This window comes from Myxine glutinosa, chromosome 1 (assembly GCF_964187855.1).
Source record: "Myxine glutinosa chromosome 1, kmMyxGlut1.1, whole genome shotgun sequence".
NCBI lineage: Eukaryota > Metazoa > Chordata > Myxini > Myxiniformes > Myxinidae > Myxine > Myxine glutinosa.
In genome coordinates this window covers 404,956,776-404,975,907 of record NC_136261.1, presented here as the reverse complement: position 1 = coordinate 404,975,907, position 19,132 = coordinate 404,956,776, and the positions used below count along the sequence as shown (strand labels likewise).

General features: G+C 48.0%; 1 long non-coding RNA gene across 1 annotated transcript; it reads left to right on the top strand.

The window, feature by feature from the left end:
- Positions 1-8,423: 8,423 nt before the first annotated feature.
- Positions 8,424-17,264, top strand: LOC144889597 (uncharacterized). The gene is made up of 2 exons (XR_013621906.1): positions 8,424-8,468; positions 16,061-17,264. It is a non-coding gene; the product is annotated as an uncharacterized LOC144889597 (long non-coding RNA).
- The last annotated feature ends 1,868 nt before the right edge of the window (positions 17,265-19,132 follow it).

The window sequence follows — 19,132 nt, the reverse complement described above, 5'->3', positions numbered from 1 at the left end:
CCCCCCCGCCCCCACCCAATATTTAATATTAATATGAATATTATTTAATATTTAATTACATTTATTTAATTATATTTAATTATTTAATATTTAATATTATTATTTATTATTAGAATATTTAATTTATTTAATATTTAATTAGAGGGAATTTAAAGAATTTAATATTTAATTATCAGCATATTTCCTACGAAAATTCCACCTTCCCACTTTATTTTATTCCATTCCGAATTGATGTTAATCCGTTCCAGGGTTGAAAAAGCATTATTACAGGATTGATGAAATGCCATCGTATGATGAATGCCATCGCTGCTTAAGGTGGGTTTTCACGGACACGCGAACGGTTCGCGAAGGATGCGAATGTCGAAAAAATGGCAAAGTCCAACATTCGTATTTTAGGCTCCAAAAGTTCGCCAAACATGCGCGGGGGTTCGGAAGCGTCGTCAATTGTTCGCAGGAGTCGTTTTTTGTTCGGCGGGAATTTCAAACTTTTTTGTTTGTATGTATACATATTATGTATATATATTATGCATATATATTGTTACGGACACGACTTTGATGTTATGCTGGGCCGAGCGGAATGGCCGCCGTGTTCGCACAAGTTACCCGATTATACTCGAACGTTGGCCGAGTCGCGCTACGCTAGATCAATGAAGGAAAGGACACAACGGCTAGGTTAAATGACACGACAGCAGGGGTACAGTTCTCAAGGCCTCCGGAGGAGGTTATATAATTGCGGAAGGTTAGATTACAGGGATGAGAGAGACAGCATAGGAAGATAGGCACTTAGACACACTTATCTTATTCCCGACAGACCACAGATAAACGGGACAAAACTGACTCACACGGGGATTGATGGCAAGGAGGGGCAGGTATTCGATGGCTCAAGGTGCACCTTGGCTCAGGGGCAAAATCGACCCGGTCCAGTCCAAAGATGCGGGGAGGTCGCTCAGCGCTCGGAGGTCGCGACTTGTCTTTTCAAGCTGGGGGGCGCATCTGACGTCACGTCCGGTAAGTGGCTGCGCATATCCGGCGGGGAGTGACACGCCCTCGGCTCGTTAGCTCCGCCCCAGATGGAATCGGCCGGCCGCTTCTCACTGGCTGCGGGGGGTTACCAGGCTCCGCCCCTGACGAGGATCTGACAGCCAGCCCCTTCGTGGTAACCCCGTGGAGCGCATGGGCAATGGCGGCTAACCAAGCCGGAGTGAGGACGCACACTCCCCGCGCCGCGCCGCGCCGCCCCCCTCTGTTGTTGTAGTTGTTGTTGTAGTTGTTGTTGTTGTTGTTGTTGTTTCATGGGGAAGATGGGAGGAGGTATGGGGAGGTCCTAAACTCACTACTGGTGCCATACAATCACATTCTGGTGCAACGAAGAGTCAGAATTAATGGAAACGAATCCTTAACTGACATAGACTAAGAATAACTAGCAAGATGTCCGAAAGTTGTCTACGTGAGATGCGGTGGACCTGGGCACGACATTTAATGGGGGAAAAAGGGGAAGGTCGGTTCTACAGAGTGTTATTTACAGGCAATGGGACTAGGGAATGGGGGATTGGGGATAGTTGGGGAGTATTGGGGAAATAGGGGAATATTTACAAGCGGATATGGAGGCCAAATGCCATATCCGCAACAATGCACCCTTCTCTACCCTCGGGGCGTTCCGACCCGATAAATTTTTACCTATTTTAGTGTGGCACTCAGATGTAGTTCCCTCTACTATTAACTCTACCCTGAGTGCGACAGTTTTACAGATATTCACAAATGAGTAAATATGTCCCCCTGCGACGTTGCACCCTTCTCCTCACAGAAACACGCCCACAGGATAACCGAATCGCGGAAAGAATTCGCAAACTAAACATACAGCCGGTAGGGAGCATTATTTACACAAGACTACGCTGATATTTACACTACGATCCAGGGCCTGTTTTTGGAGGAACACATGCAGATGTTATGCATAGAGAGAGCACGCATGCCAGCATCGATACACCAACTCACGAGTGCTCTGTGGCCTTACGGCCTTTAATAATGTGCAGAGCACCCCATCCAAGCATCAAAAGCACCACCCCATAACACAGTCAGCACCATCCGGTGCACCAATAAAGTGTTTATAAATCACCGGTGGTGTCGCAGCCGGCCGATGTTCTGCCGCTGGTCTTGCCTTCGTGTGGTGCACTTGGTGTTCTTGCCTCTTTCAAAAAAATAAAGAAAGGCGCCAACCGCGTCCATTTCTGTATTGTGGCCATCAGGGGGCCAACTATAAGTGGTTCACCTTGTATGGCATAGGTGCCACGTTGACCCATAGGTCCATCAACGGGTGGTGCTTGCCCGCAAAAGAACTGCGGTCCATTGTGGGTGGCCACCAAAATTGCGGTCCATATGGTGTATCGATCCAGGCAGCAAGCAGCGAAAGTGCAGGACCACAACTGCGGAGCCAGCACCTCTCTCTCCTCTCTCTCTGCCCCAAAGCCAGATCCTCGGAGGTGGGAGACAAAAGAAAAGACAAGCGAGTAAGGTGGTAAGGGCGCAAAAGTGCACGCAATACAAGATAATGCACACTAGGGGCACATGGGAACCAGGTGAGACAGGTACGTTCCTACCGTACGCTCCCCCCCCCCACCAGGTAACCTACATGGCCCCTCCCTTACCCCTTACTGTATCCACAAAACACAACACTACCCATAAACATCTACTTTACAAATCAACAAACGTCCCTACTGTCTTCCCCGTTCCTCCCATAAACCAAATTCGTCTTCTCTCCCTCCTAACCAATCAAATTTGCCATTTTCAACTCTCATCAAAATTTGCCATCTCCAACTCAACATCATAATTTGCTATCACCAATTCATCATCAGTCCCTCCTAGGGAGGGAGAGATGGAATCACCCCAATGTCTCATCCACGTCGTGATGCGTCTCACCAATCCACACAGCAATTCTCATTTCCTGCACACAGAACAAGGAAAACACAGGTGTGGAGTCATCATCACCACAGGTAAGTGGCTGCGTATGGTGCGACAGGTTCATCAATCCTAACTATTTCCTAAATGACTTTAACAACTTTACATTACCCGGGGTCTTTCCCTGCCAATCCATTGGCCAACATACACTATGGGTTCTAAAAACCAATTCCCATTGACCAACTGTGGTGCTTTTCAATTTGGGGTCTCACTCCCCCGATTCATCTCCCGGTGCCCTCGCACAATTTCTGGGCTGTGGCGTGTACCTCTCCCAGCGGGTCTACCCACCTGCACACCTCCACCACTGCAGTTGCCTCCGAGCTTACCTGCTCCTTACCCTAACCTAACTACCTGGGGAAGGCCCTCTGGCGCTCTCCCCACTCGGTGCCCTCTCTGGCACTGGGCTGCCCGATCCACACCCGGGATCCTCAGGCACCCACTCACAACTACCGGCTCCCAGAGCCCACCTGCGGCCTCACCTGGCCGACATCCTCACAGTGGTGGAGTGCCCAACCAACTACACACACTAACAGGCTACATGCCCAGCCATTTCCACAACACTAATGCACCCATCCACAACACCATTCTGCAACCGCACCACAAATGCCAATATCCAACCACAATTTACCTATACCCTCTACCTAACACTTACACTACCCGCCCCGGGTACTCGTGAAAGGGGTCCACTCTTCCCCCATCCACACCTTCGCACCATGCACACCACTCCGTACCACTTACTCCAACTCTCTCCACACACCTGTACCTGCACACCTGTGCTCTCACACCTGGTGCCACCTGCACCCTTCTCTCCCCAAGCGCATTCGCGCTGATCCACAACACTCACTACTCACCCACTGCTCCACACACCTGTCCAGCTCTCACACAGCATCATCTCATCTAACTACTCCCCTCTGAAACTTGCGCTTCCCAGTCGTCCCTTTAAACTATTGTGCTCCCTCGTCATTATCATCCATACTAATCTACCTGCGTCCCCACTACAGGTATCAGTCACTAACTAAACTTAACGTCACCTAATGTCATCTTCGCTAGATCCCTACAATATAACCTAACCCACCCGGGCTAGTTTTCACTGCCATACACCCCATAAACTATTGCTCCTTTGCCCCACTATGGGAAGGGCGGCAGGGATGCCAGCCTTACCCACCGGGCCCATCGCTCACTACCAATTTTGCACACCAAATTTCAACAAATTAAAAATTTGCCAATCACTACCCATCATCTGCCAATCACTACTGCCAATCCCTTGCCAATCATCAAATTTTGTTTTTCTCTAATTTTGGGTCCAAAACACTAACCTCATCACCCAGTCTACTCACTAATGCCTCTCGGTGCGCCAATTCCTGTCCAAAGCCCGGCTTCGTAAAGCCAAGCCATGAATGCGGGTTGTTCTGTGCCAGCGGCTGGATGCGTCCGGCACTCGGTGCAGGGACGGGGGCTTACCCGGGCCGAGATCCCACGCACCATCTCGGCGTGGAGCCATCCAATGTCCCGATCTCGACCTGCCGGACTGCCTCAACAAAAAGTGGTCGCCACGACGACCCTTTCTATCGGGCTGCCCGCTCCGCCTAGTGGAGCACGGACGCGGCCGTTCAAAGCGAGGCCCAGCACGCACCGAGGGCCCGATTCGGCTAAAAGTCGCTCTAACCTCTAAACCGGTTACCGTCGATGCTTCACCTGGACGCTTACACCCCGCAGCCCGTTCCTTGCTCACACATCCAGCCGTTTCCATGCTCCTTGTACCGTTCCTTACACACCCAGGTACACCCATTCCACTCACAGCCTTGGTCACTCACCTGACCACCGAACACTTTGGCACACATTCGTTGGTCGCACACCTCACCAACACACCTCTTCGCGCCCCCTCCTCTGTCACCTCCTCTGTGACAATCACAGGTGTGCTCTCATTCGCACACCCAACCACGTGCCTCACTACCAATTCCAGCGTGCATTCCCACTCACGCTCTACCATTCCAGGTGTGCATCCTTTCTCACCTGTCACAACCAACTCACGCTCCTTGTCACTCTCACTACTCTCACCTCCATTCTTGACAGCGCACTCACCCTTACTCTTGACAGCGCACTCTTTCCTCATGCACCTGTCCGTCACACACCTTTCTCGCGCACACTCTCCCGTTACACCCTCTGTAACACTCACCACAGGTGTGCATTATTCCTTGCCTTTGACAGCGCACTCTTTCCCCATGCAGCCGTCCGTCACACACCTTTCTCGCGCACACTCTCCCATCACACCCTCTGTAACACTTACCACACCGCGCTTCCATGTGCTCCCTCGCACACGCGCTACGACCGACTCACTCTCGCCAGCACCCTCACTCCTTGGCACGCACTTTTTCCTCACACACCCCAGAGTCGGACTTTCTCGCACACCTCCTCTTTCACACACCAGACCTGTCGCACACTTCACCAACGGCCTCTCACGAACACCCGGGTCCATCTCGACCCCCAAGCTTCTTAAATCCCCTGGCGCATCATACGCACGACCATATTGGTCACCACTTACACCGGGTCCTCTTCCTCTTCGCTTCTCCTCCATCACCTGCGAATCCCTCATCCGGTTAATGAGCACATCATCACGATCCAAACACAGACTTTGGACCAATTCTCTTATCTCCTCTTTTATCTCTTTCTTATCCCCTCTCCGTCGCTTCTTAATTTCGCTCACCCCTTCTTCCACTTCTTCTAATTTCTGCTTCACCTCTTTTATTCCCCGGTACGTCTCCTCAAGTTCGTCCTCTAAGGCTACCTTGACCGTTTCCATGTGCGTCCTCACCTGCCGGTCCGTCGTCTCCATTACCTCTATCACCTCGTCCAACCTCGTTGTCAGTCCCTCACGTACCATCTGACATTCCCTCTTCGTCGCTATCAAGTCATCTTTTAGTTCTTTCTGTGTCGCCTTTAACCCTCCTAATACCGCAGTGTTCCTTTGAACCTGCTCCGTTAGTCCTTTTTGTCCCTCCGTCAGCTGTTCCACCTCCTGCGTCAGGTCCTCTATGCCCCCTTGCAATTTTACAGTCCCCTTTCTCACCTCCTTCTCCATGCGCTCCTTACAGTGCCTCACCTCCTCGCGCACTCCTCCGACCTCCTCACTCACACCTCTTCTGATCGCTTCTCCCATCACTTGCATCTCCTGCCCAGATGCCACCCTCATCTGCTCCATTTCCTCCCTGTGAGCATCCAGTTTGGTTTCTACCCCCATTCTGACCCCCTCTATCTGCTGCCCCATTTGTTTAACTTCCCTTTCCGCTTGGTCCCTCATGTCCCTCAATTTGCCTTCCATGGTGTTTTCTAACCCCTCTAACCCTTTTTGCATCCCTTCCATTTGATTCTATTGAGCGGCCATTCTGTTTTCTACCCCCATTAACCCCTCCTGTATTTCCCCTAATCTATTGTCTAATTTCCCAAATTTGTCGTCTAATCCCTTAAAATTATTGTCTAACCCCTCACCGGTACCCCTCGCTTCGTCCCTCATGTCCCTCAATTTGCCTTCCAATCGCTCACTATTAGCCCTCATTCCCACAATTTGGTTTCCCAACCGCTCACCCAATCGCTCAATTTGGCTCCCCATACTCATCTGTACAGCTGCCTGTAGCTGCGCAATGAGGGCCTGCATGTCAATCGGCTGCATGTTAAAGCCCGTTGATACAGCGGGCTCGGCTACCGCGCGCTCTTGCGAGGCGCCATTTTGCGCGCCCGTAACGTCGGGCGCAACGACGCTATTTTGTGCGTCTGCTACCCTCACTGCTTCGCTCTCCTCATGTCCCTCAATTTGATCCTGGATCGACCCTGCCTCACTCTCCTCTACCGGACCCCAGCCGACTTGGTCTGCCATAGCGCGACTTTCAAAATTCGGGTTTTTATATTTTGTAAAACACAATCAAATTTCGCCGTTATAATTTCGAGCGCGTAAAACGCGCTCCGGATCGAATCTCACTCCTCGACACCAATTGTTACCCTAATGGTACAATTGGTGTTCCAAAATTTGGGCTAAATGAATTTAGTCCCAGGTCCGAATCCCACTCCTGACACCAATTGTTACGGACACGACTTTGATGTTATGCTGGGCCGAGCGGAATGGCCGCCGTGTTCGCACAAGTTACCCGATTATACTCGAACGTTGGCCGAGTCGCGCTACGCTAGATCAATGAAGGAAAGGACACAACGGCTAGGTTAAATGACACGACACCAGGGGTACAGTTCTCAAGGCCGCCGGAGGAGGTTATATTATTGCGGAAGGTTAGATTACAGGGATGAGAGAGACAGCATAGGAAGATAGGCACTTAGACACACTTATCTTATTCCCGACAGACCACAGATAAACGGGACAAAACTGACTCACACGGGGATTGATGGCAAGGAGGGGCAGGTATTCGATGGCTCAAGGTGCACCTTGGCTCAGGGGCAAAATCGACCCGGTCCGGTCCAAAGATGCGGGGAGGTCGCTCAACGCTCGGAGGTCGCGACTTGTCTTTTCAAGCTGGGGGTCGCATCTGACGTCACGTCCGGTAAGTGGCTGCGCATATCCGGCGGGGAGTGACACGCCCTCGGCTCGTTAGCTCCGCCCCAGATGGAATCGGCCCGCTGCTTCGCACTGGCTGCGGGGGGTTACCGGGCTCCGCCCCTGACGAGGAGCTGACAGCCAGCCCCTTCGTGGTAACCCCGTGGAGCGCATGGGCAATGGCGGCTAACCAAGCCGGAGTGAGGACGCACACTCCCCGCGCCGCGCCCCCCCCCTCTGTTGTTGTAGTTGTTGTTGTAGTTGTTGTTGTTGTTGTTTCATGGGGAAGATGGGAGGAGGTATGGGGAGGTCCTAAACTCACTACTGGTGCCATACAATCACATTCTGGTGCAACGAAGAGTCAGAATTAATGGAAACGAGTCCTTAACTGACATAGACTAAGAATAACTAGCAAGATGTCCGAAAGTTGTCTACGTGAGATGCGGTGGACCTGGGCACGACATTTAATGGGGGAAAAATGGGAAGGTCGGTTCTACAGAGTGTTATTTACAGGCAATGGGACTAGGGAATGGGGGATTGGGGATAGTTGGGGAGTATTGGGGAAATAGGGGAATATTTACAAGCGGATATGGAGGCCAAATGCCATATCCGCAACAATATACATATGTATATATTATGCATATATGTATATATTATGCACATAAACATAAACATATTATGTATGTCTGTATGTATATATGTATGTCTGCCCTATACCCATTGGTTGTAAAGACTGGCCTGACACCACCCACAATTGTAACCTAAAAAAAGAAATAATACGTGTGTCATTTTGCAGACGATTCAGATTTTCTTTACGGTGCAGACGAAAACTTGCCTACTCTTCGCAAAGGACAGCGTGGGGATCTTTAAAGTCCACCAACTAATACCGGCAGACGGGATGCCCATTTGACATCCATCAGTGAGACGGCACACATATTGATGAATCGCCCTGCCTGTGAAACACCGGGATAGTTTCTAGGTGAGTCTGGATTTGAACCCTGGGAGACAGCTCAGATGTGAATGTGCGAACCTCAAGGCCATGTCACCAGTCCCGAGGCTATCCGGCCAGCCTGCAAAATTGAACCTGGTAAATCAAAATACAGCCAGCTTAATAATAATGATAATAATAATAATAATAATAATAACAAGTACATATACAAACAAAGCACACCGCCTTCATGCCAAATAATTAAATAATATTTTCTCCATCATGTGGCATTGCGGGGGCAAAACATAGAGACGGTATTGGGAGGGAGCGGTGTACAATAATTGATTGATTAATTGCGTAATTAAAATAAATACAACAACACAACAACATACATTTTAAGGCCATTTTCCCTGCTAGAGCGGGGGTTAGCCTTGCGGTCCCCATGACAATCTTCTCCATTTTGCCCTATTTTCTGCATCTCCCCTTATTAACCCCCTTGCCCGCATTTATTCTTCCACCATCTTCAGCCAAGTCTTTCTCGGTCTTCCCCGTCCTCTACTTCCTTCGACATTCATTTCCATCACTTTTCTCAACCAGTCACTTTCATCCTTCCTCAACACATGACCAAACCATCTCAAACTGTTTCTCTTCACAGGCTCCAGTCCTCTACTTCCTTCGACATTCATTTCCATCACTTTTCTCAACCAGTCACTTTCATCCTTCCTCAACACATGACCAAACCATCTCAAACTGTTTCTCTTCACAGCATCCATCACAGGCTCCATTCCCATCATTTGTCTTCCTCTCTCTCAACGATACTCCACACATCCACTGAACCATTCGCATTTCCACCCTTTCCAGCCTTCATTGCTGCTATACGTTCATTACCCATGTCTCGCTCCCATAAATCATAACACTTCTTACACGTGCAGCATACACTTTTCCCTTCAGTTTCAACGACACTCCCCTCCTCATCAGCACACCACTCAGTTCCCGAAACTTCTTCCATGCACATCTCACTCTAGCAACCGTTGCCGAGTCTGATCCACCTTCTCCATTCAGCATGTCTCCGAGGTAGCAAAATGTTTTCACACCTTCCAGCTTCACGCCGTCTCCAAGATCCAATGCAACATTTCCTCCATCTGCAGCTCCCTCTGTGCACACCTTACATTTGAATGTAGCTGCCACACAGGTTAATGACCCTCTCAGACCACTACATTTTTAATGAACCCACTGAGCGCACATTGTACATTGAATGGAGTTCACTCCGACACCCTTCCTGCACACAGCACACGGCCACTTCCCAGTTCTTTCCACCTCACCACATGCATGCCCGGTCCATATCCCGGACGGAATTGTTACGTTACCGGAATTGTTACGGACGCGGTTTAGATGTTATTTACCGAGCGGTGGTATTGCCGCGACCGAACAGTTATTCCCCGACTAGAACCCGATTCCACCCAGACGTTGACCAAATCGCGCTATGCCAAATCAATGATAGAAAGGACACGACGACTGGGAAAGAGGAAACGACGCAAGGGGTACAGTTCTCAAGACCTCCGGAGGAGGGTATAATTACAGTGGTGGAGAAAAGGGGGTAGATTACACAGCAGAGTGAGGTAGAAGACACAGAAGAGATGGGCACTTAATTACCGTCTTATCTTATCCCAGACAGACCACAGACAAACGGAATAAGGCTGACTTACACAGGGATTGATGGCAGGAAGGGACAGGTAGTCGATAGCACAAGGTGCACCTTGGCTCGGGGACAGGATAAAGCACGGTCCAGTCCAGAAGATGCGGGGAGGCCTCACAGCGCTCGGAGGGTACGTCTTGCTTGCTCCAAGCTCAGCGCGCATCTGACGTCACCTCCCTCTTCCTGCGCATGCTCAGCGGGGAGTGACACGCCCTCGGCTGGTTGGCTCCGCCCCCCTGGGGCCGGTCCGCCGCTTCCATTGGGTGCGGGGGTTACCGGGCTCCGCCCTTGATGAGGAGCTGACAGGGAGCCCCTATTTGGTAACCCCGTCGAGCACATGTTCGATGGCGGCTCGTTGGGAAGGCCTCGTGCCCTCCCAACACCCCCTACCAACCAAGCCGGAGTGAGGACGCGCACTCCCTGTGCATGCCGCTGCCGTTGCTGTTGTTGTTGTTGTTGTTGCTGAACCATGAGGAAGAGCTGCGGGGAGGTATTGGGAGGTCCTAAACTTCCTAACGGTGCCATACAATCACATTCTGGTGCAACGAAGGGTCAGAATTAATGGAAACGAGTCCTTAACTGACATAGACTAAGAATAACTAGCAAGATGTCCTATAGTTGTCTTACATGAGATGCGGTGAACCTGGGCACGACATTTAATGGGGGAAATAGGGGGAGGTCGGATCTACAGAGTGTTGTTTACAGAAAATGGGACTAGGGAATGGGGGATTGGGGATAATTGGGAAGTATTGAGGAAATAGGGGAATATTTACAAGCGGATATGGACCGGGCATATGGATATGGACTCACCCCCACTTGCCATCACCTTCGTCTTTCCGATATTCACCTTCAGACCTTTTGTCTCCATACATTCCTTCCACTTTTTCATCTTTTCCTTCAGTCCATCCATAGTTTCCGCAATCAACACCAGATCATATGCATACAACAACTCCCATGGTAAACCCTCCTTTACGTTCTGAGCCAGGACCTCCATCACAGCTACAAGTAGTAGTGAACTTAATACCGACCCCTGATGCACTCCCACCTTCACCTCAAACTCACCACTGTTCACGTCCTTCGTCCTTACAGCTGTGCACGCTCTTTTGTACATTGCCATCACTCCTCTGATCAACCATTCCTCCACTCCTAACTTCCTCAATGCCCATGTCACTACTTTGCGTGGAACCCTATCGAATGCTTTCTCCAGATCAAAAACCCAAGAAACACCTTCTTCCTCTTCTCCATGTACTTCTCCTGCAACAGCCTTACAATAAAAAGCGTGTCTGTCGTTCTTCTTCCTGGCATAAATCCAAACTGCATTTTGTCGATCTTCACTTTCTTCCTTATCCTCCTCTCCAAAACCCTTTCCAATACCTTCATTCCATGCTCCAATAACTTTATCGCTCGATAGGAGCCACAGTCCAGAGGGTCACCTTTCCCCCTGTATAGAGGGACGAGGGTACTCAGTTCCCAATCCACTGGAATGCGGCCTTCTTTCACCACCAGATTGCAGATCTCTGTCATTCTCTTCACACCCCAATTTCCCGCTGCCTTCAACATATCTCCCACAACTCCTGTTGGCCCTCCCACTTTTCTACTCTTCATTGCTTTTATCGCTTCCTCAACTTCCTTCTCAGTTATCTTCTCTGCCGGTCATAAAACTGGGTTACTCTCTATGTTGCCATCCCATTCATTCTCTGCATTCAACAGTATTTCCATATATCTCTTCCATCTTCCTTTAATTCCATCTGGGTCCACAACGATTTGTCCCACTTCATCCTTCAAGCAACTCACCCCCATCACATCACAACTCTCTTTCGCTATCTGCTTTGCAATCCTGAATACCGCTCTCTGACCCTCTTCCGAATCCAAGCGTTCTCCGAACATTTTCCTACATGCCTCCTGCGCCTTTGCTACCTCTTTCTTTGCAGCCTTCTTGGCTGCCTTATAACTTTCATGCTCTGCTTTTTCTGCCCCCATACCCTTCGCCTTCTGCCACTCCTTGAACTTCTTCCTCTTCTCGTCAATCCTCTTTCCAACTTCATCATCCCGCCACCATGTTTCCGAGTGCCTCGGTAGTCCTTTTGTCCATCCACAAACCTCACCAACGGCTCCAAACAGACTATCTTTTATTGACATCCAACCACTTTCAAGCTCAACCACATCATCCTCTGCCATACTCAGCCTCTCTTTTAATGCCTCCCTCACTGTCACCTCTTTCAACCTCCATGCCTTCATTCTCGGTTGGTACTTCACCCGCTGAGCTCTCCTCGCACTTTTCACCCTTATGTCGCAGACAACCAAGTGGTGCTGTGAAACAGCCTCCTCCCCCGGGATCACCTTTGTATCCCGGAGGTGCCCCTTATCTCGCCTACGCACCATCAGGTAGTCAACGGTTGTCGTCGACCCACCTGACGTGTATGTAACAAGCTTATTATCCTCTTTCTGGAACTGAGTATTACAAATGAACAAATAAGCTCCATCAGCAAACTCCAAAATCCTTTCACCTTCTCCATTTCTCACACCATTTTCGAAACCCCCATGAACTCCCTCAAAACCGTCCATACTCCTTCCCCCATGTCCATTTAGGTCTCCCCCTACCACAACAACTTCCTCATCTTTCACATTTTCCATCATCTTCTCTATTGCACACCAGAACTTGTCCTTCTCTTCATCGCTCCGACCAACCTTCGGAGCATATCCCGAGATGACGTTCTCCAAGAGCTTTCCAATCATCATTTTCACCATCATCAACCTTTCACTCACTCTTGTCACACTCACCACACTGTCTACAAACTCCTCAGAAAACAGGACACCAACACCATTCACGCCCTCCGGGCACCCTTGCCACACGAACTTGTATTTCTGTCCCTGCCTTTTCTGTCCCTGTCCTTCACCATTCTCACACCACTTCCCTTCCATCTCGTCTCTTGCACACAACATATGTCCACTCTTCTTCTGACCAATACTTCCACCACTTCTCCTGATCTCCCTGTCATTGTCCCTACATTCCATGTCCCAAACTTCAGAAACCGATCTCCACGTCGGGCATCAGACCTTTCGTCGTCATAAATGGAATGATTTCCACCCTTGCTTTGATCGGGTTCCCCACCTTGAGTTTTGACGAGAGGGAGTGGTGTCCCCCACGGGGTACTTCGGGCTGTACCCTGCCAATATGTAGTTGTAATTGTCATGGTTCTCTTTTTGAGGCAATGTTTTTATGGCCGGATGCCCTTCCTGACGCCAACCCTTTTTAGCTGCCTCTTAAGACACGCAGGGATACGGTGTACCTATTCTAAACCGGGGTACACACCGGGTACACACCGGGGTACACACAACATTAATTTTTGGATTCCTCATGGTCTGAATATTCCAAAAATGTGTAGTTTTGCTAATCTCCAAAAATTTTGAACGAAAAAACAGTGAACCTGACTACATGGACCTCCTCCCGTACCAGACCATACAGAATCCTTCGTAATGTTTTTTGTACTAATGTTACTCCTAAGTCGTAATTTCCGTATAATCACTGAATGTAATGGCAATAGTAGTGACATAAACAACTCGCAAAATTAAAATTACACCTTTAAATTACAATATCATATGCACAGCCTAAATGTATTTACATTTACATAGTTTCATGTGGTTAAAGTAAAAATTCGGTAAGAGAACAATAGAATTCGAAGTAAAAACGTTTAAGAACAACATCAAAATTATGTTGATTTTAACGTTAAACTTTATTGTTACATGAGATACATTAATGGATTAGGTTTGCATCATCAATAACGGCCCAAATAATGTAGAACTTGTAGACAAATGCATATGGAAATATACTCATAAATAAAATAATACCATAAAAATAAACAGGAACAAATACACAAGCATTTCAGCACTTGGTGAACATCTCGACTAATTCAGAAGTTGCCTTTCCTGGCCTTCAAAGCTGCGAACTTGTGAATCACTTCATCGAAATCAATGCCTTTCGCCAACTCACTTTTAATTGATAATATCGCAAGATCGGAAAGCCTTGACACTGCAAAAATTTGGTGTCACCCCCTCTGATAGTGTCACCCAGTGTTGTCCGCACCCCCTGCACCCCCTTAGTGACGCTAGTGGTTTCATCCGAAGCTGCAACTTTCTGAAAATGAATCAAATAATTAATCGATCAAAAAAATTAAGTGATCAATCAATAAATCAAAAATATCCTTTATAGCCACATCACTTGCCTGAGATATTGGCAGATGAGAAAGAAAATAAATAAATGATTAATTAATCGATAATAAATTAGTAATTAATCAAAAATTAAATAGTTAATTAATTATTTGATTAATCAATAAGTAATTAATCAATTAATTGATTAATCAATAAATCAAAAATATCCTTTATAGCCACATCACTTGGTCACTGTCATGTCTAAATTTCAGCTACAAAGCTCAAAAGGTGCCTGAGATATTGCCCAGATGAGAAAGAAAATAAATAATAGATTAATAATGAAAATAACTAAATAATAATCATAAAATAATTAAATTATTAATCATTTGGCTAATAGCATACTTAAACCTCCACCATTTCATCCCAACCTGTAAGTTAAAAATAATAATAATTCGGTAGTCGAATAATTAAATAATTAATTGAATTGATTAATCAATAAATCGGAAATACCCTTTATAGCCAAATCACTTGGTCATTGTCGTGTCCAAATATCAGCTTCCTAACTCAAAAGGTGCCTGCGATATTGCCCAAATAAGAAAGAAAATAAGTGATTAATACATCGATAATAATAAAATAATTAATCAATCAATTGATTAATCAAAAAGTACAGCTTTTGCCAAAGCACATGCTCACTATTGTGCCCAAATTTCAGCTTCCCAGCTTAAAGGATGGCTGTGATACTGCCCGGGCAAACAGACAAATAAGGAAGAAAGAAAACAAACAAACAAGAAAGAAAACAAACAAACAAACAAACAAGAAAGAAAGAAAAACAAACAAACGGAGTGAAAACTGAGTACCGGTACTCCCTTTCAGCGCGCGTCATCACCGGGCCACCTTCGGTGCCTCCTTCTGTGGCCCCTTGTGCACAGCTTTGGTATTTTCATCAAAAGTTAGCTTGTTAATAACAATGTCCAGGTATTTGAATTTGTTCACAATTTCCACCTTATATCCATCTATGGTTACAGGTTCATGATTGTGACCTTGTCTAAGATCCAAACTCATCTCTTTCGTTTTGCACACATTCAGTGTGACTCAAAAGTCCCCACAAGGCCACAACACTTATTCATCGTCATCACACACATTCAGTGTGACACAAAAGTCCCCACAACACTTATTCATCGTCATCACACACATTCAGTGTGACACAAAAGTCCCCACAACACTTATTCATCGTCATCACACACATTCAGTGTGACACAAAAGTTCCCACAACACTTACTCATCGTCATCGTTTTCCGGCTGTTTCCATGTTTGCACGTGTAAGCCGTGTTTCACCCAATGTCTGATTTCCAGGCTGCACGATCCATTGCTCACCCTCCTTTATCTAACAGTGTTAGTCCTTTAACTAACAGTTGAGTCACAACAAATAAGCACCAAACCGATTGGACAACTTTGATGACATTCGATCTACCTGTGCATGGGTATTGATCACATGTTGTGGCACGATAGTCCTCAATGTGACACTCTTCACACCTGCCATATTGAGTTTGCATTATATTGAGAAAGGAACGAGGAGTTTGAGTTTGAATTGAATGGAGTAACGGAATTACGATGTGAATCTATTTTCTAGCAGCACACCGCCACCACCACCACCATCACCACCACCACCAACACCACCACCACGGAAGAAAATTAAGTGTCATGCGGAGTATGCTTCGCAGCGGCATGTCAGGGCGGAATGGTTTCTGATGTACAAATGGCTGGACTTCAATATCCAGGTGAATGTATTCACCTACAGGGACTGCATATGGGAGAACAAAATGAACATTTTTTCCAAGGGGAATGTCACCTCAAGAACAAAAAAAGGAGGATTTCATAATACACGAAAAACGATGGGATCACCAAGATGCTGTCAAAGCGGAAACTAGGCCCAAAGGAATGAGGATGGCCACCACCAGCACATTTTCAAGGAATCAAAGGAAACCATCGTTGCGGCCTTCAAGATGGTGCTGTGTGTTGCAGAGGAAGACATTGCCACAAACCAGGTGGACGCCATCGTGAAGCTACAATTAGGAAATGTAGGTGAACCCACTGTGATTTTGATTTCAATTTCTCTGGCAATAAGAATGACTGATGTACCTGGTTACCTGTGCTTAATTCCTGATGCACCTGCTTACCTGTGCTTAATTACTGATGCAGCTGGTTACCTGTGTTTCATTACTGATGTACCTGGTTACCTGTGCTTAATTACTCATGTAGCTGTTGTGGGAGTCTGATTCGACTCCCACCTGTAGTGAGATGTTTCTCTTGAAAAGAGAAGGTGAGTTATCACCGGGATCTTGTTTCAAATTGGTTTTATCATATGTTTCAATGCTCATGTAGCGGTTACCGCTGGGTGTACACAATCGCCTTGCACCTACCAGGACGCGGCCAGGGAGCAATCACCATGCCGGGCTCATCCAGGCCGCCCGGACAGGCCCAGACGCGCCTCTCCCGGGCATGCCCGGACTCGCTGTTCCCGGGCTCGCCCGAGCCTCCCGGGCACGCCCGGTCTCGTCTTTCCCAGGCATGCCCAGACTCGTCTTTCTAGGGCTCGCCCAGGACACCCGGGCATGCCCGCTCTCGCCTTTCCAGGGCTTGCCCAGGACGCCCGGGCATGCCCGCTCTCGCCTTTCCAGGGCTCGCCCAGGACGCCCGGGCATGCCCGCTCTCGCCTTTCCAGGGCTCGCCCAGGACGCCCAGGCATGCCCGCTCTCGCCTTTCCAGGGCTCGCCCAGGACGCCCGGGCACGCCCAGCCTCGCCTTTCCAAGGCTCGCCCAGGATGCCCGGCCAGGTCCAGACTCGCCTTTCCAGGACTCGCCCTTGACGCCCGGGCATGCCCGGTCTCGCTTTTCCCGGGCAAACGCTCCGGCATAATGTGTATATATATTGCTGCCCGATAAACGGGCTTTTGAGAGTACCCGAGTTTGATACGTGCGATAAAGCAACTCGGACGAATTTCCGTCTTTGGTCGCGTCAATCCTTCCGACTCGCGTTGGAGCGCAGCTCCTTCACTCATGAGATTATAAATGTTATTTGTCGTTGCTGTTTAAAGACAATGGCTAATTTTGAATGATGGTATCTTCCACTAGTTGTTTTTAATAAAGACATCTCATGACACATCAATCATTAATAATCTTCAAAATGTATATCTATATATTGTAACGATTTTGTTATAATCTTCAAAATGTATATCTATATATTGTAACGATTTTGAGAAGTGTGTAACGAATTTGAGAAGTGTAACGGTTTTGGAGGAAGTGTAACGAATGTGGAAACGTTACAATGTGAACGTTACAAAAGTATGGTAACATCCTCGTAATGTAAATAATGGTCGCAGCCGTCGTCCTAGTTAATTCCATGAAACTTACACGCAGGTCACGATATATCTTTTAAATAGTGTATTTCCTTATTCCATGTAGGCTAAGTATGTGTTTCCCACTAGATTGACTTTGCATTGTATCAAACAAAATAAGCGTAGGCCCTTCCAATTTCCCCAAAACCTCCCTTCCAATTGCCTTCCGCATTTTGGGCGGTTTTCTTCAAACCACCATTGGCCACGAGGTAGGGTTGGGGAAGAAAGGCGTGTCTCCACCTCGTCATAAGAGGGAAGGAGTGAACCAGCCCTAACAGCCAATCAACACCACGGTGAGCGACCTGGTAGGCGTGCCCTCAGAGCCGGCGGCTTGATTTCGCCTGAGGTGATAAAAGCGACTGTAAGGGACTGCTTTACGAGAGATGACTTGGAGAGGCCTTGGGAGATGAGCAAAGAGACTGCACCAAGAGGCGGTGAGATGCGAAACGCTCCAAGCCAAAGAGGAGAGGTACTCGGCAAGGAAACCAGCTTTGGAGAGACGCGCTGAAAGGAGGGAGACGGCTCCACCTCAAGAAGAGGAGCAGGTGTGCCGAACCAGCGCGTGATGTCTACCGCAGCGGATACACGACGGAGGGTTTCCCGCCAAAACCACGAGGAATTGCGAGCTGCGGCCTCCCGACTTTGCCTCCCTCTCAAGCAATCCACCTCAAGCCCTACCTGCCTGCATTATCCCCTGTGTAAGTGTGAACGTCCTGTCCTGCTCGTTGTCTTGGGGCTAAGTAAAAATGAATAGTGTAAGTTAACGATTCACTGTGTTACTGCTTCTTCCATCCATTGCTTGTGTGTGTATAATAAATCTGTTCTTCCTCCGTATTCTTCTTCTTCTTCTTTTTCATTCTCTTTCGGTCGCTTTAGAGATTTCCCGATTGAATATCTGTGGGGCGATCTGGTCAACGTCGGGTGGAATCGGGTTCTAATCGGGGAGTAACTGTTCGGACGCGGTTAAATACACCACCGCTCGGTCAATATAACATCTAAAAGCCGCGTCGGTAACAATATATAAAACACAGTTTGTGTGTGTGTAATGTTACCGATAGACTCCTAAATGGAGAGGCTCACGTACTTGATATTTGGCACAGACATGGCCATTGAGCCTGGGACGAACATGGCTGACCTAAAAATTTATTTCATAATATGTTTTTACCATATTTTTATCTCAGCGCGAAATATTATGACCGGAATCTGACCGGTAGCAGAGCAGCGCGCTGATTCGCTCAGAGCGATCACGTGATGTTCGTTGCCGCCATTAACTCAGTTACGCGTTCGCACGTATTTCAGAGCGATTGCGTTTTTGCCGGGTACTTCTGCATGATTTAGCATGTTTCACATAGATTTGTTTTCAGCGAGCAGAAGTACCCGGCATTGTCCGAATAATATATCGATAGTGCCGTGTAGGGCGGAGTGATGCCGCTGTGGGAGGGACCGAGCAAGGTCGCTGTGGGCGGGACCGAGCG